This window comes from Emydura macquarii, unplaced genomic scaffold, assembly GCF_026122565.2.
Source record: "Emydura macquarii macquarii isolate MOO-44397 ecotype Brisbane River unplaced genomic scaffold, CSIRO-AGI_Emac_v2 contig_2141, whole genome shotgun sequence".
Classification (NCBI taxonomy): domain Eukaryota; kingdom Metazoa; phylum Chordata; order Testudines; family Chelidae; genus Emydura; species Emydura macquarii.
In genome coordinates, this window is record NW_027132278.1 from 241,612 (window position 1) to 262,768 (window position 21,157).

At 45.9% G+C, this 21,157-nt stretch overlaps 1 long non-coding RNA gene across 1 annotated transcript; it reads right to left on the minus strand.

Annotated features, from left to right (window-relative positions):
* Positions 1–4,234: 4,234 nt before the first annotated feature.
* Positions 4,235–19,425, minus strand: LOC137160146 (uncharacterized). The gene is made up of 3 exons (XR_010921799.1): positions 19,251–19,425; positions 9,134–9,199; positions 4,235–4,337 (listed from the first exon to the last, which is right to left on the minus strand). It is a non-coding gene; the product is annotated as an uncharacterized lncRNA (long non-coding RNA).
* Positions 19,426–21,157: the final 1,732 nt, after the last annotated feature.

The following is a 21,157-nucleotide window of genomic DNA, read 5'->3' on the forward strand; positions in this document are numbered from 1 at the left end:
GGTGGGATGGGCTTGGGCTGCAGCCCCCTGGGGGTACAGTGGGAAGTTATCTCCATGATTTTAACTTCTAGCTTTTCAGTGAAACTGCTGCTTGTTGGCCTCCACAGCTGGCAGCACCTCCTCTTGTACTTAGGCATCCTCTGCCTTTTCTCCAGGAAAGATACGGTGCTGGAGCCCAAGGTTGGTAAAGGGCGCAGCATATGCCTACAAAGCAGACTTAGGACTGTGTCAACTGAGGAGGCTCCTTGAATCAGCTATTCCGTGTGGCGCTCGACAAAATGTTCCTCTGAGCAGAGGGACATAAAAACACCCATTGAAGCACTGGGTTTGGTCACCACACTTGTTGTGTATTTTGTGTCTTGTCTTATTTCCCAGGTTGCTGTAGCAACAGAGCTTAGCTTGTTGCCACAGTAACAGAGTTGGACTATTAGGGGATAGCTCAGCCACTCCTGGCTGGTTTTAGTGTTAGTTCAATAAAGACTTTTTATGCGTTTCCATCTCTCTGTGTTCCGGGCTGATTTCTCTCTGAATACAAAGTATTTTCCAAGGATTTAACATAATAAAAGTGGTGATGGAGGATGGTACTGACCTGTGCTGCACCGGCAAAGAAGTAAAAGTCAATGTAAGAAAAACCTTTTTGCTGTTTTGGGGGTTGGGCTGTTTACACTGAAGGTTCAAACTAAAACTAAAACAGGCTCTGCTTTGTTTGGACCAAAGTGAAGCAGACAGACTGGGAACGGGGAAAAACAGTGCTAGTGAATGGAAAACACCAGCAATTGAGTGTGAACAACCCCAACAAACATGAATAAAAGACACCAAAAGACAAGAGAAAAAAAAAAGAGGGACAACAATGGCTACCCTTTCGGGGCCCCTTTGACCTTTTCATGAGAGTCTAGATAATTGGAACTCATGTACGGAACGTTTTCAGGGTTTTTTTATTGCAAATGAAACTACAGATGCAAAGAAGATGCCCATTTTCTGAAGTGTTGTAGGAGCTAAAACCTGTACTTTATTGTGCAGCTTAGTGCACCCTGATAAGCCAGAGACAAAATCTTACAGTGACATTTTGAAAATCCTGGAGGCACATTTTTCTCCAAAACCGCTGGTAATTGCAGAGAGATTTAGGTTCCACAAAAGGATTCAAGAAGAAGGTGAAACAGTTGTGCAATTTTTAGCAGCTCTGAAAAAGCTTGCTGAGCACTGTGAATTTAATGATGTGTTCAATGACCCCCTATGTGATAGGTCAGTGTGTGGTCTGCACAATGAAGCAATACAGAAGTGCCTATTGACAGAGGCGCAGCCCACCTGGCAGAAGGTCATTGAAATTGCAATCTCGATGGAGCTGTCCGCAAAGGAAGCCCAACAGTTCAGTGCATCAACCAGAGTGCATAAGGTGTCACAAGAACCTACCCACAAGACAGTGGGGAGCCAGGAATGTTACTGCTCTGGAAAGCCGGGTCACCATGCATGAAAATGCTGGTGTAAAGACCTAATGTGTCGAGAATGTGCAAAAAAGAACACACTGCAAACAAAAGAAAGAACAGGCAAACCGAACAGGCAAACCGGAGAAAAAGAAGTCTGCTGCCTGGTGGACCAAAAAGGAAAATCTGCATGTGATAGAGCAGACTCAGGATGATCAAAGTGACACCCAGTCAGAAGAAGTGCCATGCCATGTCTTGTCCATGGCTGTTAGCTCACATGAATACTGGGTAACCAGTTGTTGCAAGGTAAACCTGTAGGCATGAAACTGGACACCGGTGCAGCAGTTTTGCTGGTCTCAGGCATTGTGTATAAGAAGAAGCTAAAGCATCTCCCGCTTAAGCGGACAAAAACTCTTCTGAAGACATACACTGGAGAAGCTGTACCCATGTTGGGCACTACTGATGTTAAGGTGGTGCTCAATGGACAGACTGCTAAATTGCCACTGTTTGTGCTGGAAGGCAATTACCCAGCCTTAGTGGAAAGGTCATGGCTTAGGAAGGTCCAGCTGAAATGGGCAGAAGTGCACAGGACGGCTAAAGAAGGAACAGGTCTGACAGCTGTATTAAAGAAACATGCTGCTGTTTTTGGAGAGGACCTGGGAAGTATAAAAGGAACCACGGTGAAATTGAAGTTTAAGCTTGACAGCCAACCAAAATGTCTGAAAGCCAGAACTGTGCCATATGCCATCAGGTGAAAGGTTGAAGATGACCTGGAGCACCTGGTCAAAAATGGAGTCCTAGTACCAGTTACCCACAGCCAATGGTCAATCCCAATCGTTCCAGTATTGAAGAGAGATGGCTCCATTCAAATTTGTGGGGATTTTAAGGTCACTGTTAACCCAGGGTTGTGTGTGTTGTGTGTACCCTCTTCCCTGCATCAATGACCTCTTCGCTGGCTTGGCTGGTGGCCAAATGTTCAGCAAGATTGATCTGAGTCAGGCATATTTACAGATGCACGTCGATGCAACGATGGACATTGTTGCTTTCCGCACACACACGAGATCAGATATTGGAAATCCACTCTGCACTGCAATGCAGATGGTCTCTCAAGGCTGCCTTTACCAGTTAAACATCAAGATATTGGCCACACAGAAATCTTCTACTTTGAACAGGTAGAGAACATACCCACCACTGTTAGTCAAGTAAAGAAGGCAACTCGCGTTGACTCAGTACTATCCCAAATTATGGACCTAGTGATGCATGGAACATCTCTATGGGACTCTCAAATCTCACCCGACCTTCTTCCCTACATGTCCAGGAGGATGGAGTTATCAGTCCATTCTGGTTGCTTGTTGTGGGGGAGGCACATCATTATTCCACCACTCCTGCGATCACAGATGTTAGATCAGCTACTTCAGGTATAGTGGAATAGTGCGCATGAAAGAATTTGCAGGAAGCTATTTTTGGTGGCCTGGCCTGGACAGTGCCATTGAAGAGAAGGCAAGAGCTTGTACTTCATGTCAAAGTTTGAGGAACGCACCTCAGTTGGCCACCCTACACCCATGGGATTGGCCTGAAAACCCGTGTCAGTGTATTCATGTTGATTTTGCTGCCCCATTTAAAGGAAGCATGTTCCTGTTTTTGTAGATGCCCGTTCTAAATGGCCAGAAGTCTCTGTAATGCCATCCACTACTGATGAAAGTACTATCCAGAAATTATGTGAAATCTTTAGTTGTTTCGGTCTGCCAGACAACTTGTGAGCGACTATGGACTGCAGTTCCTCTCAGGAGTTTGAAAGTTTTTGAAAGCAAATGAGGTACATCACATCACTTCAGCACCCTATCATCCATACACCAATGGAGTAGCTGAAAGGTCTGTGCAGACCATGAAACAAGCTTTAAGATCTGCAAGGGGAAATTCTTCCATTCAAAAGCTTGTGGACACCTTCTTACTATCCTACAGAAACACACCTCATGCTACGACCAAAGCATGCCCGGCCTTTCTGATGATGGGATGACAGTGTGCACTTGCTTTGATCCATCTCAGTGGTGCCAGACTTTTCCAGTCACACCCCCCCTTACCATTCATGGAATTCGTCCTCCTCACCCACACCCACCCCCCATTACTTGTGATGTACTTTCTTCTGCGTTGCTGCTGCTGGTGGCGCTACCTTCAGAACTGTGCGGCCAGAGAGCAGTGCCTGCTGCTTGAGGCGTTCGTGCTTTTTGTGGCACAGGATGACTATTTTGATCACGCTCCCATCGTGCCCCGCAATACCCAGGCTATTTTTATCCTGCTCTCACTATTATGGCAGCAGGTCCCGTGGGCCCCCCAGTATCCCAATTTCTTCACTCACCCCAAGAGAACCTTTTGTGCCCCCCCAGGTGGGAACACCCCCCCTGTTTGCACACCATTGCCCTAGGATAGCCCTAGGTCCAGCCCTGCAGTGAATTGCCATTAGGGGCTGTTGCATCCTGCTGGGTGATTCTGAACAAACTCACCTGATGCTGATGCCACTTCTTCACCAGAGGGAATTGGATCATGAAGAGCTTCCAATATCACGAGAGGCAGCGCTGTAGAAAGGAAGTCATTATTTTTTTCAAACTGGGATTGATGTTTGGATCTCAGTGAGATATTTTAAAAAACCAGAAACCCCTTCGCCCCTCCCCTCTTGTGTTTTCTGTGAGGCTAGCGCTGGGCGCAGAGGCTGCCGGGAGCAGAATGGGTGCAGCCACAGCAGATGTTGATACTGACCCACAGGCCGGGGGGCCCACCGATGTGAAACAGGAGGTGAAGATGTTGCTCCTTGGCTGGCCTCGCTTTGCTGAGCTGGCATGAGTGAACTACCGCCCCCGCCTGCTCCCTCGACATCTCTTGAATAATTCCATTGGGGCTGGCACCCCGGAATTTGAAAACCTGTGGAAAGAGGTTGGGTTTTTTTTCAATTGCAATGACTGATTTTGGTGCTCCATGGGACAGTGGGGGACACACAGGGCCATGGTTCCACCTCCTGCCTTCCCCGTAAACACTCCACCAGGGTGAACACAGGGTCACACAGAGAGCTGTCCCTCTGGTCCCTGCATTGTTAGGGCTGTACTCATCCCCCGTCCTTGTACAGGGCTCACAAGTGACAAGGCTCCTTTGTGCCTCTCCCCCCCCCCCCCCCCGACTAACCCCACCCCCACGCAAGCTGCAGGGACAGGGCACTATTTAGTTCTTTATAGCAAAGGATCCCTCTAGTGCCTTTTACCAAGAGGAATCCCCAGGCGCTTTACAAACTTTAGACATGTGGATTATCTGCCTTGCATGGAAATGCAGCTGCCTCTGGGGTGAAGCATGCAGAGCATTTACCGTCATGACACAAATTTCAAGCGAGAAATGAAGGCAGCGGTTTATGGCAGCTGGGAACCAGGATGGGACTCTTGATCGTGTCACTCGCTGGCTCAGAAGGGTATAGAACTGTGGTGTCGAACCAAGACACCTGCGAGTTGGATTAGGCCCCCCCGATCCCTTCCTTCCAGCCCACTGCTCCCTCTGCCATCTTTGCAGGGACCCCGTCCGCAGTCGAAGCAGGGCAGAGAGCTCCAGAACCAGAGTGGGAGGAGCTGAGGGTGGAGTCGGGCCTGATTGAACTCAGCCAATGGAGCCCCTCCTCCTCCTGCTGCTGCGCAATCAACTCTGCCAACAGCCAGGGGCTCAGCATCAGCAGAGTGGCTGCTTCCCATATGAACCCACCGCAAGTCTGGGGAAGCGGCTGTCTCTGCTCCCACCCCCTGACAAGGGCTGGGTCTGTGGATCATCGGTTTTATCCTGTTGCCCACCACTATAGTGTCGGGACACCTTCCATGTAACATCAGTAGCAATAGAGAAGAGCTTACGGCACTTCATGGAGGCTTGGGCTCTTTTCAGAGTTACTATGAAGAATCAAAGTTGCTGGGTGATTTAGAGGGGGACCTCTCAGGTGTGCTAGTACAAAGATCACGTCTCACCTGAGAATAGAACCCTTTACCTAGGGATCTGACCTGTCCAGACCTTTTAAAACCCTGATAGACATTGGGTTGGAAAAATAGAGTGGTTTCTCACAGCAGGGGGGAAGGCCAAGAAAGCTGCTAGATGAACCCTAGTAGCATTAACACCCAATCTTGTTGTTTCAGGAACAAAAGATAGTCCAGTACTTGATGGATGGCAGCCCGCACTGGGAAACACCTTTCTGGAGGGACCAGATGGAGAATCTTTTCCATTTTGCCAGGTACGTATGCCTAGACAAATGTTTTCTACGATTTAGAAGCATTTCCTGAACCTATATTGAGCAACATTTTTTCAAACACATCAACCATGAAGCCTCCAGGATGTCAGGTGGAGAGCATGCAGGTTGGGATGGAGGAGGCATCCATTATGCTCAGAGATAACATCTGAATCCAGAAGGAAAGACAGTGGATGTCTGATTGATAGGGCTAGCAGTACTGAGAACCAGTGCTGACTGGGCCATGCCAGGACTAAAAGAATGAAGTGAACATTGTCTTGTTTGACTTTGAACAAATCTCTGGAGAAGAGCAGAACTGGAGGGAAGGCATAGGGCAGGCTCTTTAACTGGGGTACCAGGAAGGCATCCATCAATGAACTTGGGCCAAAACTTGCAGCGTTCTCTGTTGTCCTTTCGTGGAAGCACAAAAGCAAGACCTGGTAGGCCTTGCACTGAAATGAATGTTGGAAATGTAAGTTAGCATAACTATGGGTGAAAAGAGAAGAAGAAGAAAAAGGAAAAAAAAAAGAACCCACTATAAACTGCTGATTGTGCTGTAAGCTGTTTTTTGCAACTGTCTGCTCTTGTGACCGCTCTTAGTTATTCTTGTAGGTGACCGTTAGATTTGTGTGATAGATAAGGAAGTAACTGTCTGACTTATCTTGTAAGGGAAATTCCACTATGTGATCATTATAAGATAAGCAATTCTATATAAGCCATAGCCATTCAACCTGGAGGGGGGTCGCCTGAGAGCAGTACAGAAACCCTGTGCTGTCCAGGGCTCCCCTATGGCCATAGCTCTGTGTGTGTGTCTGTCAAAATAAAGCTCTGCTTGATTTGACCTAAAAGAGAAGCTGTGTGATCCTTTCCATGACACTTTCTATCTAAACAAATCCACTTGGGGAATCTCCCTCAGTTGGAAGATGGAACTGGCTATGTCTGGACAAAATGTCCATTCATGATGATCAGTAAATGACCCACTCAGCTCATTCTTCACTGCTGGAAGATGAGCAGCTCTTAGGTTAATGGAGTTGGCTATTCAAAATTCCAAAAGGAGAATCTCTTCCTGACACAATCAAGTGGAATGGTCACTTCCTGTTAGCACCAGTACATTCCTTCCATCAGCTTGTGGAAGGAAGGCTAATCAAGCTATCCAGATAGCCCACAATTCCCTGACATTTATACGCATTTTCAAATCTTGGATCGACCAAGACCTTCTGTTTATAGGGATCCAAGATGAGGTTTCCAACTCAGAGATGAGGCATCCACAACTAAGGCAAGGGCAGGTTATGGTGGAACAAAGGGGACTCCCACACAAACATGTAAGGGGTCTGTCCACCAACCCAGGGAGGACAAAATGTGCACTGGGATATGAACCACCATGTCAAAATGATGGCAACTGGTGAACACACAGATGCTTGCCACCTCTGAAAATTTCCTAGAGATGTAGCCTGGGCTGCTGGATTACATAATTGTTAGCTGCCATGTGCCCCATGATCTTAAGGCAATTTCTCACCATGGTGATAGGATGTGTCTTTAGGTCTAGAGCAATAGCCCAGAATGCTTGGAATCTTAAGGGCAGGAGGAAGTCCTTGGTCTTAGCTGAGTCCAGGACAACTCCGATTAATTTTATTTTATGTACAGGATTCAGGATTGATTGTTCAAGTTGACTAGCAGTGCCAGCATGCCACAGATGGACTAGATAATGGCTACCCTGGATAGTACCTGAGACCTGGACTGGCCTCTCATCAGTCAGTCATCCAGGTAAGGGAAGACGTGGACTCAGGACTTTTGCAGGAACACCACTACCGCTGCCATGTGTTTCATGAAAATGTTAGGAGCTGCCAACAAGCCAAAGGGTAGCACAGTGAATTGGTAGGGAGATCTGTACTGAACTTCCACTATTCTTAAGACCTACTGATCTCTGGTGACATGGGAACAAGCACTTAGGAAGCCACATAAATGCTGGGCAAACAGAGGGGAAAAAAAGGATGGTACTCTGAGGACCGGTACTCTGTCCTCAATCAACACACGAAAATGACTATTTAGAAGAGCCAAGGTTGTCTAGATGAACTGGCTTCTCAAGATGAGGAGGGAGATGTCAGCCACCTCTTGTAACTTCTGCCCCTCTTTCTCGACAGGCCATCAGTAAAAGGAATAAAAGACGGATATCAGTGGGATTCCTGGAGACAAAACCATCTTCGTTTTGTCACAGACATGTAGATATCGATAGACTTAAGCGTCACTCTCATTTCCTTATGGCTATGAAGCCTATCCATTTTCTCTGAAAAGAAACTGAGCAGGGTCGCATGGGGCCCTGCCCTTTATACCTGCACATAGTAGTGGAAGGCAACATAGGGCATTCTCCCCACCCCCATGGGTACCGGTGAGTGAAAAAAGTCTCAGACAACTGGGCACTGGGCACTCGCATACCTACAGTGGAATGGACACATACAATCACTTGAACAGATGCCAACCAACAGATGCCAAGCTCTAGGAACATAGGAATGGCCAGACAGGAGCACAGCCTAACTCCTACCAGTCCAGTATCTGGTCTCTGGCAGTGGAAAGTACCAGATAGTGCAAAGGAAGGTATGAGAACCCTGCAGTAGCAGCTGTGAGACAGAAAGAGTAGAAACTCCCCTTCACTCTTCTCTATCCCCTTTCTTGGTTTATAGACTGATCAAGCCACCTCTCTAAGGTAAACAGTCCCAGTCTGGTCAATCTCTCTTCACAAGAGACTTTTTCCAGGCCCTTGATCATTCTCATAACCTTTGAACCTCTGAACCCCCTCTAAGACTGCAACCTCTCTGTTAAGAAGGAGCAACCAGTATAGCACACCACAGTTCAGGTGAGGGCTTGACCACAGGAACCAAAGAGCACAGAGAAATAATGTGCAAGGGCAACCCTCTGCTGAGGAATGTGTGTTTGTTTTCCTATGCCTTTTACTGGCTCTGCATAGGAGAGTGCCCAGGCGATTGCAGAGCTGGGAATGGGATGAGGGGTTTGCCACACCTGATTTCTTAATCAGGGATCCCCAAGATGGAGGTTCTGTTCTTTCCCCTCTGTTAGAACGGACTTCAGTATATACATTACATATGATAATAGTTGTCCCTCCCTCTTTAGTTTGATGCTCTTCAATTTAATGTTCATTAATGGTTTATGTTAATGAGTGTTGAAATTGCCATCTTGGTTTGGCATAACAACAACAGCAGCATTACAGATGCCCTTCTTTGTGGACTTTCCCCACACTTTTTCAAACTGGGGCAGGAAGATTTAGGTGGGAAAGAAGTCACGTGATTTGAAATCAGTCTAGGGACAGCACACTAGAAAAGGACAGTGCAGACTCAGATCCGGGTTGTCCATCTGGGAGGCAGCTGTGCACCTGATCATCCAAGAGGCAGCAAAGAAGACCATTCCTTTCCAGAAGTAGAAGAGGACAGTCACCCACACCTGATCATCAACTTACTTTGTGGTTCCTGAGTTCCAGATCCTGAGGTTCCGGTTTGTGCACATCCTGATGGTGGCAAAGACTCTGTGAAAGAGAGATGAAATAACTGTAAATTATCAACTTTGGACCCAAGGGTTGTGTTTACTGGTATGGATTCTGGAGTTCAGACTCTCACATAATCTTAATCCCGAGTGAAACCTATGTTATATTTTCCCTAAATAAATTGTTGGTTGGTTTACTCATAAAGGGTGTAGTGTCCCATTTTTAACTGACCACTGATCAGATGCAGTGGGGTGAAATCCAGTAGGATACCATCAGTAATCTATATTACAGGAGGACGGTTCAGTGTTCCCTTTTTCCTTGTAAAAACTGATGACCATGAAGGGACACCTTTAGCAGTTTATGAGCTAAGTTTCCTTTCAGTCAGGAATTAAGTACAGCCCATTGGCTGTGGGGGTGGGATACCTTACTAAGTAGTTGGAGCTGACTAGACCCAACAGTTCGAGAGTGTTGCTCCAGGAACCTGAGGTTCATGATTCTGAATGACCTTGTGTGTCATGATGGCACAGCCTTGTGTGCACAGAGCCAAAATCTTCGGTGCTGTAAGTGCTTTGGGAGCATTCAGAACAGTGTGAGAGGTATAGGGAGCAATCCGCTGTATCACGGCTGAGTGTGCTAACAGTAGGCTAAAGTACACTGTAACAGGCCTTGTGCCCCACAGGCAGCCACATGCTGTACTGATCTTGGGTTCTTCAGACAGGTTGAGCGCCATGTCAGAGCCATTTGAGAACAGGATCTCAGAGCAGCAGAGATCCAAGGTCGGTTACTAGGCCATGGGCCAACCGCTAGACTACTAGATGTACCGCGTCAGTTGAGGTCCGGTTGGATCAGTGTGGTAAATATGAAATATAGCTGATGATGGTCCTGAGCACTGCCGAGGAAGAGCATTGTGCTCATGACTCACGTTAGCTCAGAAGCTAGGTGGAGCAAGGAAATAGTGTGGAGTTTCCCTGCTAATAAGAGCCAAGACTTCAAAGGCAAAATGAATGGCTCCAAGAAGTTTGGACCTTCAGGATGGACGAAGCCGACTAATAAAAACAACCTGACTCGTGTCTCATGAATTCTGGGAAAGGGAAAGATCAGTAGGTGGAGAGTTTGTCTGAAGGGCGATTGGCGTATAGGAACTTATGTTCCAAATGGGAAGACTTTGTGACTGGCAAGCCGCACCCTTCTAAAAAGCAAAAGAAGCGCACATTATTGTACAGCTTGGCCACTGCAGCAAGGGAGCTGCATAAATGTGTGGAAGAGCTGGAGACCCATGTGGCTCAGCTCAAGGGTAAACTAGCCCAAAGGAATGCTCGGATTGATGAGATGAAGAACAAGAGCGAGTGGCTGACAGCACAAAACCTCAACCAGAGCATGCAGTTGTCTAAGAATAGCCCAAAAGAGGAGTACTATTCATCCTCCATTTAGCAACCACTGTGGAAGGAATTAATGCAGTGTTTTCACAAGACATTGGCATTGGGCCCAGACCAATAGCTTATAGATCCCGAAACCTGATAGAAGTAGAAAAACGATTTACTCCTTGTGAGCATGATGTGCTAGTGTTGACCTGGTCGATTGGACACTGGGAATATATAATCAGATTGTCACCTATTATCTTGCATACCTCTCATATTCCATTGAGATATGTGCTAACTGGAAAGGCCTATGGAGGAAGAGTCTCCAATCCAAACTTAGTGGGATAGACCTTGATCCTGATCAATAGAAAGCGATCATGACTGATAAATTCCAGCGATAGGCAATGGTTCCCTACGCATTGCTGGTTCAAGGCGAGGAACATGAATGCCCTCTGCCCCCGGAGAAGATGGAAGAGTTGGTGTCACCATTTCACCTGGGCAAGATGCCAGTGGAGGCCATAAAGGACAACCACAGAGGGAGCAGCTTCTACATAGAGGGGAAGCCTCATGCAGGTTACTCTACTGTCCATCAAAGGGATGGGAAGACATTGCAGGGTACAGTAAGCTCCTCCATCAGCACAGGCAACGGAAGTTCTCATAGTGCTAGTAGCCCTGTTAGAAATGGACCTGGGAAAAACCTTATTAATCATCCCAGACTCAGAATGGTTCCTGGGGACATTTATTGACTGGATGCCCTTGTGGCTAGAATGGAAGTTGATGACCAGAGATGGTAAACCAGTAGTCCACATTAAATACCTGTACCATGTGTAAGAAGCAGCCAAGGGGAGACCCAGAAAGATATACCTAGATAAAACAAAAGCACAATGAAAGCAGGATTCAGTCATCATGAGATTGAACAATCAAGCAGACCACTTGATGAAAGGAGCTGCTCATATGGGCCAAGAGACCTTATGGCATCTGTCAGAAGACAAAGAACCCCCAATCTGTGCCCAAAGGTCAGCTACCATGGATTGACCCATGGACATTGTTGAAAATGCAGTAAAAGGATTCAGAAATCCAAAGGTTGCTGGATAAGAAAGCGCTCAAGGGCCAAGAAATATATAGAAGCAAGGATGGTGTAATCCTTGTTTTAAATAAGGACATACAAGATGACATCCCAGAGCTCTTGGCCTCTTCTTGTGTATGAGAAAAAATAATCTATTTGGCACATGACCAAGATCACTTCAGAAAGGAAAAGACTTTAAAAAGACTGAGTATGGTGGCTTCTTGGCCTGAAATGATTAAGCAGGTGGAGCAGTACATAAATCGTTGCCTGAATTGCGCACAAAATAATGCAGACTCGCATTTGAATAAAGGCCCAATAAAGCATTAACTTACTGTGGGAACCTGGAAGAGGATGTAGATAGATTACATTGGTCCCCTCCTGCAACTGGGTCATGGCAAGAAATATGTGGTCATTGTTGATGCCTTCAGCAAATGGATAGAGGCCTATGCAACATGTAATAATACAGCGACTACTACAGCTAAGATACTCTTGAATGAAACGATTTCTAGATTTGGGCTACTGGATACAATAGATTCCGACCAGGGCCTATATTTTATGAGCAAGATCACCAAATGCCTGTGTCAGGCATTAGGAATCAGGCAAAGATTCCATATCGTTGGGCACCCCAGTCTTCCGGGCTTGTTGAAAGATCAAACAAGACACTTAAAACCATTATGCAAAAATCGGTGTTTGCATTCTGAAGGGATTGGGATTTAAAACTTCCCCTCATATTGATGGCAATGCAATCTACTGTGGATCTCTTGGGTTCACACCACATCAAGTCTTCACTGGGTGCTTGATGAAAACTCCTGAACTTTGTTGGGTGGTGGGAGATGTTCCCCGAGATGATTATCAACCGTGTCTCAAGGTTGATGAGTTTATCACCAAAGTTATTAGCTAATATTGAGGAAATCCAGAGAAGAGTGGCCCATTAGTTAAATCAAAATATCCAGACAATGGATAAAAGGCTTGGGGATACTCTCAAAATAACGGAGTGGGGGAGGAGTGGTAGGAAAAAAAGGTATTGTACCCCTTTTTCTCAGAGAAAGGCCACATGCTGAGCCCTTGCTGGGTTGGACTGGTTCAAATTAAAAACAAGGCTAGCCCGACCATTTCTGAGGTCAAGTTATGTGACTCAAAATGAAGGAAAACCAAGAAATGCTTCCACAATTTGCAACTGAAACCATGGAAGGGAACATAACAATAATTATATATTTTATCTGTGTGTTTTCCCAACAGATTAAGAACCATGTGCATCAATCGCCTTATATTTTGCGTAGTACTGTTATATCATGCCTCAGTATCTGATTTCTTGTTTATAAAAGAGAGTGAACACTACTCCTGTGTGGCGAAATGGAAGAATCATACTGCCACTGTTATGATATATTCATCCATAACGAGGATCCCCTCTCCAAATTTGGATATTGTAGGTCCCCTGGCAATAGTTGCATTAGAAGAGGGCCCAACCCGTTTTCTAGTGTGTCTAGAAGAGCAGGGTATGAAAGCTAAAATGGCTTCAGCTCTGAGTAGTGAGGGAACCACTATCGGCATAAAATACAAGTCTCCAATTATAAATAAGCTAAAAGACTCCTGTAAATGAGAGATAGACGATGCATTGGTAGAGAATTGTTGAATCCCATAAGAAATAAAAGGTTCCTTCAGATGTGCCTGTATCTCAGCCATTATACCTTCCCGAGTGAAGGAGGGGTATTTAGCTGTTGAGATTCGGTCTAATTTACAAGGGGCCATGGATGTAATGGACATAAATATTCACACTCCAGCATAATCAATTATGGCCCACATAAAGTGCCATTCAGGGTCAAAATCTTATTGCACCTCTGAGCAGGATGCAAATCACTTTTGTAAGAATACATGTAAAAAGAGCTTCACTACCTCTTGTGTTGGAACCGCAGTTATATCAGTAAATAGAAACGATTCAGGAAAATGGTACGTAGCAGGTATTTATCAGGCTATATAGATGAGTTAGGTTGTGGTAGTCCCAAAACTGTGCTCCTACCAGGCTGGAGCAATAATCATTAAGGAAAATTCAAAATGATTGCTTATGATCAACGCAGAGTACGTGCTGTGGAAAATCATGATGCCCATTCCCATATTTATTGGTGTTATCAAGAGTGTTTGCCATTTATAGAGATGGCTCTCCAGGGGTGACACAGCTGGATTGGTGAAACAATAATAAGTAAAGCAGGTCGATACTAGTGCAGTGTGATAGCAACTGTGCTTGGCAGAGTAGGCATATGCCTTGGTATAAAAAACGCAATCGATGCCAAAAGCCTTGCTGCTAAAATCAGTAGGGTAGGACATGATGTGGCATCCTTGAATCACTCTATGACCTCAGCGCTAGGCCAACTTAGTATTTTGGAATATAATATCACTCAGATCCTGCCACTCTGGTTCCAACTCCAAGAAAGGGATAGCGGAATAATGATAGTTCTTTGCAAGTGATATAGACCTTCTATCACATGGACACTGGCTTGTATACAGGCCCAAGCCCGGCTGACTAGTGGCTAATGGCTTCATTAGAGAAGGCCTTCAGGGCCTTATCCCTTCAGAGCTTAGAAGCATTCTCAAGGGAAATCTAAGCTCATTTGAAGTGGAATATTAATCCTGGTGGAAGCGCATACATTTCAGTTACAGTTATAGCACAACTTTCATTATGGCATTTGTTTTAATGATAGCCACTGCATCGATAGATTGGGTTTATACCTTGGTTCCATTAGGTTTGTATGTGGAAAATGCATCCCTAATGTCCATGGACCTACCAAAATGGTTCCATAAGAATGGTGACTCTGTAAATATCAGCAAATGCATATGGGAGTTTAATTTAGGGTATTTCTGTAATAATGCCGCATATTAGGGAAAACATATTTATCTGAAAACAGATGCTGGTAAATGCTATTACCAACTACAAACTACATTGCAACAATGTGGGTGATTGAGGATCACACCAAATGCAGATGAATCATGAAAGAGCAAAAACCCATAGACTTATATGAGATCTTTTTTCCTATAAAATGGGAGAGAAAGATGAAGGCTGGAGGTTCGGGTCTACATCACCACACCAGCCAGGAGTACCGATGCACATCGGCAGAACCTTGCTCCTCACCCTTCTGCTACAGTCACCTCACCAGTGACTACCATGAGCACCAAGAGGCTGGTAACTATAACATCTGTGACACCCCTATGTATGTTTATCTGTCTCCCTGTCTGCGTATGCCTGTCTGTGTGTATGAGTGTGAATGAAGGTACCAGCTGAAACATGTGTCAATGAAATATACTTTGTTAACAAGTCTCTGTATTTGCAATCACTAAGTAAAGCACAATATTGATATTGTTACAGTGTTGATACTGTTTTCCTGGTATTTGCATTATTGATACTATTTACCAAATTTTGTATTCACAATATAAGTGACTTGTTGCCTTATCCCCTGAAAAAGACTCTGTGATATTTGTTATTTGAATAACAAACCAAGTTGTATATTAGCATGTGCTAAACTGATTGAAGTAAGAGTGTGGTTGTGTGTGAGATACAAATGGAACGGAGACCGGAGTTAGCGCCCCTCCACCATTCTGTATATCACTGCAGCTTCTTTCGTAATGGCTCCCCAAAGCACAGACAAAACTGTTCTAATTTCTCTGTTAAGAAGTTGAGAGAGAGCAGAGGGGCAGCCTGCTTGAACAACACACCACCCCATGGAGGGGGGTTGTGGGGTTCCTCAAGCAAGAGGAGTGGAGTTGTGAGAGTAGAGTAGGAGCAGCTCTGTGGGAAACACTATCCAGAGAGGCCAGGGGCTGCAGTGGGACTGGCAGATCTTGCTGGCTCAGAGGGAACCTAAGGGGAACTGGGAACCTGAACTATTGGAAGATGGGTGAATTGAAGCTGAAAATGTGTGATTCCACTCTAAAGAGCCCACTTCCAGCTAAAACACACACCCCTCCCTCTCCTCTGAGACCTCCTTGCCTTTTCTCCCCCCTCCAGATCCCTCTGTTGGCCAAATCTTGTTTTTGAAAAATACATGAAAGAACAGAGCCAAAAACAACACCCCCCCCCCCCCCCCCAAGGCACTTCAGCCTGACACATTGTAACTTTATTCAAAAGTTAAAACCTCAACTAACTCTTATTGTTTTACCCTTTGAAATATTCACTTACTTTCTACAAGTCTATCTGTTTTAAGACCATTTTATCTGTTAATTTTACTCACTTTCATTATATTTGTAAAAACCCTATTTTAAGTATAAGAAACCACACTGTGAAATGTAACAAACGCTTTCAATTGTAAAAGACACTGTCAAAAATGAAATAAGGTTTGCTTTAAAAATAATATGTGAATTCTTCAGCTAGGAGTTGGCACTGAGTGATTGAAGCGTGAATGGCTGAGCAACTGAGGTGGGTGTTGACAGGGAGAGTGATTGAACAACTGGTCTGAGTAAGGGATGTCGAAACGGACAAAGAAAGGAGCGACCTTAACAACTGGCCAAAGAGGAGTCTACCCTGATAAATTTGGAGCTAGCCTATTTCAAAGGACAAAATCTGATCAGGCTTGCAACAATGTGGGTGATTAAAGATCACACCAAGAATGCAGTTGCAGCATGACAGTGCAAAACCCACAGACTTACATGGGGTCTTTTCCCTATAAAATGGGACAGAAAGATGAAGGCTGTAGGCTCGGGTCTACAACATCACACCAGCCAGGAGTACCGATGCGCATCGGCAGAAACTTGCTCCTCATCCTCATGCTATGGTCACCTGGCCAGTGACTATCACGAGCACCAAGAGGCTGGTAACTATAACATCTATGAGACCCCTATGTATGTTTGTCTGTCTCCCTGTCTGTGTATGCCTGTCCGTGTGTGTGAGTGTGAATGAAAGTACCAATTGAAACATGTGTCTCTGTAATTGTAGTATTGATACAACGTTGATACTGTTTTCCTAGTGTTTACATTATTAATACTATTTTACTAAGTAAAGAACAATATTGATGTTATTACAGTGTTGATACTTTTCTTTTTATTGATACTATTTACCAAATTTCTGTATTCACAATAAATGTGGCTTGTTGCCTTATCCCCTGAAAAAGATCCTGTGACATTTGTTATTTGGATAACACCTCCCCACCTTTCCTTCCCTCCCACATCCACCAGAGCTGTCCCTACCATTCCATCCTCCCCGCCTCCCGACACCTGGCCACCAGAGTCCTTCCTGCACGCCATCCAGAATCCCCTCCCTCAGTCTCCTTCATTGGTGCTGGGCTGGAAATGGCTTTTGCGTTTTCAAAAGTTTTCTATTCTGTATCAGGCCGAACTGGGACCTCTCAAGGGATTTCAGCACAAAGCAGGCAGTGTGTGGGGGTGAGTAACCCACCCCAAGAGCCAGGTGGTCAGGGCACTCACCTGGGAGGCAGGAGGCCTATTTTCAACTCCCTGCTCTACCTGACTCAGATGAGTGCCTTGACCAGCTGGCTATTCTGTGCTGGGTCTGGTTCTGTCTCCACAAATATTCCAGGCTGGATCTGACAAACCTTTCCTGAGAAAAGTTTCATCAAAACCAGTCAGCTCCTGACAACTTCAGTTTTAAGAAATTGACATTTTCTTATGAAAAACCAATGAGTTGAAAAATTCCTGACCAGCTCAAAATATATATCCTCCAATACTCCCCCCGAGTCTCCTGGCCAAACTCCCTCCTCTTCCAACTCTTCCCAGGCAGATCTCCATCTGCCACAATCTAATCCACACCATCAGGAGCTCGTTCACCTGCACATCTACTAATGTAACATATGCCATCATGTGCCAGCAATGCCCCTCTGCCACGTACATTGGCCAAGCTGGACTGTCACTACGCAAAAGAATAAATGGGCACAAATCAGACATAAAAAATGGTAACATCCATAAACCAGTAGGAGAGCACTTCAATCTCCCAGGACACTCTGTAAATGACTTGAAAGTTGCCATACTTCTACAAAAAAAACTTCAAAAACAGACTTCAGTGAGAAACTGCAGAGCTGGAACTCATATGCAAACTTGATGCAACCAGACTGGGTCTGAACAGGGACTTGGAATGGTTATCTCATTACAAGAAGTAATTGTCACTGTTCACACATTCTCACCATCTGATCAACGGTTATGAATAGGCCTCAACTACTCTAACTGAATTCTAATCTTACTTTACTGTGGGTTTGTCTATACTTTAGTTCATCCTGTTAAGGCTCCAAATGTTCACAAAAAGGAGAAATTTGCACATGATACATCATCCACCAGTTTTCTGACAGTGGCAGGTAAACTAGTGGTGAATAAATTTTTCCAGTCATGCCCCTGTGACGGAGTCTTCCAGGCACCATGCTCTGGAACCACTCGGGGCGTAGCCAGTCAGGACTCTAGTGCTTCGGAGTCTGCCCCTCTCGGGCCTCCACGCACCAGTGTGGCCACCTCCTGAATCTGGCCTCAGAGGGTTCAGCCCCCCTGCTCCACCTAAACTCCCCCTGTGGGTTCCCCTGAATGGGACCCTGGGGCACTCTTCCACACCCCCAAAGGGGCCATGTGCCTCGCCTTGCAGTCAGAAGCGATTCACAGCCAGCATGGAAGTCAGAAGGGTTTTTTAGTTCTGAAGATCAGTGTAGAAAGACTTTGTTAGCAGCTTAATTAGAAGGTACAGCAGCAACCCCCTGAAGAGCCTCAGAGCCCACATTCTCAGGCCCTATACCCCCGACCCCCCACAGGGGAATGGCCTCTTCTAGCCAGCCACCCCCTCCCCCCCAGACCCAGACCCAGACCCCTGCCCCTCCCCAGTCCTTTGTCTCCTTCCCAGGCAAGGTGGCCTCCTCCTGATCTCCACTTGCCACACAGTGTTGCAGCTGGCTGACCCAGGAGGGCAAAAGGTCTGCGTATGTGTGGCTGGGGAAGATCCATCCACCCTCTAGTGACCTCTGTAATGAACACACCCGGGTCCTGTCACTTAAATACATGAGTAACATACGGGGGAAACTGAGGCACACATACAGCACTCAGAGAAAAGCCCAAGAATCTCTCTACTTCACCACAGCCCCACTTACCATTCACAGAATGTGTCGCTCCGCCCTTGTAATGTGAAGTAATTCCTTACTTCCATGCTGCTGCTGCCTAACTCTGAAGGCAGTGCCCGGAGAGCAGCAGCTACTGGCCAGAGCATTCATGTTGTTTGGGGCACGGGACAAGAGGCTTTTTTTTTTAATCCCGCTCTGCAGTACCCACACTGTTTTTATCCTGCTCCCACTATTACGGCAGAGAATCCTGCGGGACCATGGGATCCCAGTTTCTTCACACACATCGCAGAGGATCTTGCAGCCCATCCCTCAGTTTGTGCACCACTGCTTGAACTAATGAGAGGGGCAAGGTGGGTGAGTTAATATCTTTAATTGGACCAACTTTTGCTGCCAGATGAGACAAGCATCCAAGCTCCACAGAACTGTGGACTGAAGAAGAGCTCCAAGTGACTGGAAAACTTTTCTCTCCCCAACCACAGTTGGTCCAATAAAAGATATCGGCTCACACCCCTTGTGTCTCTAATACCCTGGGACCAAGAGGGTGACAACACCACTAGCTAACATCTCACACATCAAAGGGAGGCTGCAGGGAAGGAGACACATTTGGGAGCTAGTCTCCCTGTCTCATTTCTTACCAGCTCTTGGTGTGCCAGGAAGTATCAGGTCTGATAGGGTTCCCTGTTCCTCTGCAGCCACCTCCTCGCAATGGAGTTCCTCACAAAAGTCGCTGAACAAATCCAGACCGACGAATTCATCTTTCTTCTTCTGTCCCTCCAGGGTCTCTGGTGAGAGTTCTCTCCCAGCGCCACTTGAGATAGCTCAATCGAAAAAGAGCCAAGAACTGTAAAGACAGACAAGGGCTGGTGCCTCTGAGACAGGCAGCACCAGGAAATTACTCATTACCAATCCCCACTCCCCTCCCCTTTCCTAAGAATTTGCAGCTTGGCTGAAGAGGTCTGAGCATTGCCCAGAAACAGCTGTAGCTGCCCTCACACTGCACGTACTTCAGAGTTCAAAGACGGCAAATCAGAGGGTGGCAGGGTCTGAACAGGGGGTGGAATTTTACTGGCCTGGGGGAGGGGTCAAACAGCTGGAGGCAGGGGAAGGAGAGGATCCAAGGGGCAAAATCAGGGACTGGGGGGTAAGAGCCAGAATTCAGCCCAGGAGTGAGGTGCTGCCAGCCCATGGCAGAGGGCAAAACCCCAGCACAGGGAGAGGTGGGGGGGGGAGGGGAGAAACAGTGACCCCAATGGGATGAGCTGCCTGCCGTGTTGCAAAAATAGAGTGTGGGGGGGCAGAGGGGCTTTTTTATTTCCCCTCTCACAGGACAGTACATCTCAGCACCTGCTTCCCAGGGTTGGGTTCTTAAGGCATAGGGTGTCCCAAGCCTTCAACACGCCAGCTCCTCTCTGTCTAATATAACGGACTACAGTGCTACAGGAGACTTGATTCAGTGAAACTTTTTATGTAAGCCCCCTCAAAACCTATGTGGCACACATTTTGAGTATTTAAAAGAATCCCATCTCAGTTTATATGTCTGAATAATGTCTAACAACAAAGTTCACAAATGTGTCCTATCTGCTGCTGATTCCCTGAATTGTACTCCCTTCCTTCCAATCCCTTTTAAATATAGTTTTGCTCCTTTTAAAATGTTATTTTTATTACTCTTACTATTACTATTTACAGCTATCACATTTTATATTGCATGTGTGCCCCCTAACAATTCTCTAATTTAATCCTTTTAGGTTTCTTACAAATAGCCTTTTTCCTAAGCAAGGCTCTAACTTTTTTGTGCGGATCAGATGGTCAATATAACGTGCTAAGCAGGCAGCCTCTGGTTTTGTCATTTTCTTTCACACACTGTTAGGGTCTCACCCGCATTGCACAACATTTACCAAGGTCACACCTCATGCTAAATATTCTTGAGTTAAGCACAGACATTGCACAGCATAACCTATGGCAATAATAGCATTTAATAAGCTTTCAAAATACAGTTCAGCACACAGGTCCTGAAGCTGCAATTTATATCCTTTGAAGTCCAAGTCACACAGTCAGGGTGCCATTGGCTTGGCATGTCTATGACACAGCTCTCAATCTTTGAAAAGCTTTTCCCTAATGCAATGATTAAGGATAGCATAAATAGCAACACGTACAACACATACATCAGGCTTCCTCATGATCAGTCGGGTTCCGGTGTATCCATCAATGACTGGTCAAAGGGCTCCCCTCGGCCACTCCCTCCTCTTCCTCTGAGCTGTCGCTGATGTAACGCTTTCTCCTCAGGCGAGCCACAGCCCCCCAGGCTAAAACAAATTCTGAAGGTCTCATAGATGTGGTGAAGGAGTCCATGTTTCCTCTCAGCATTTCCGTTTTCTGAATGTTTTAGAAACAAGACAGGCACTTCTGCGTGGTGTTTAGACTTCTGGTGGGAGTGCTGCCAGCCGGCCAACTTTCGAGCTCCAGATATTGGGTGAGAGTTCTGGACTAGACCCCTGTGCTACACCTATTCTGATTGGTGCACATTTCTCTTCTGGGATAGCCT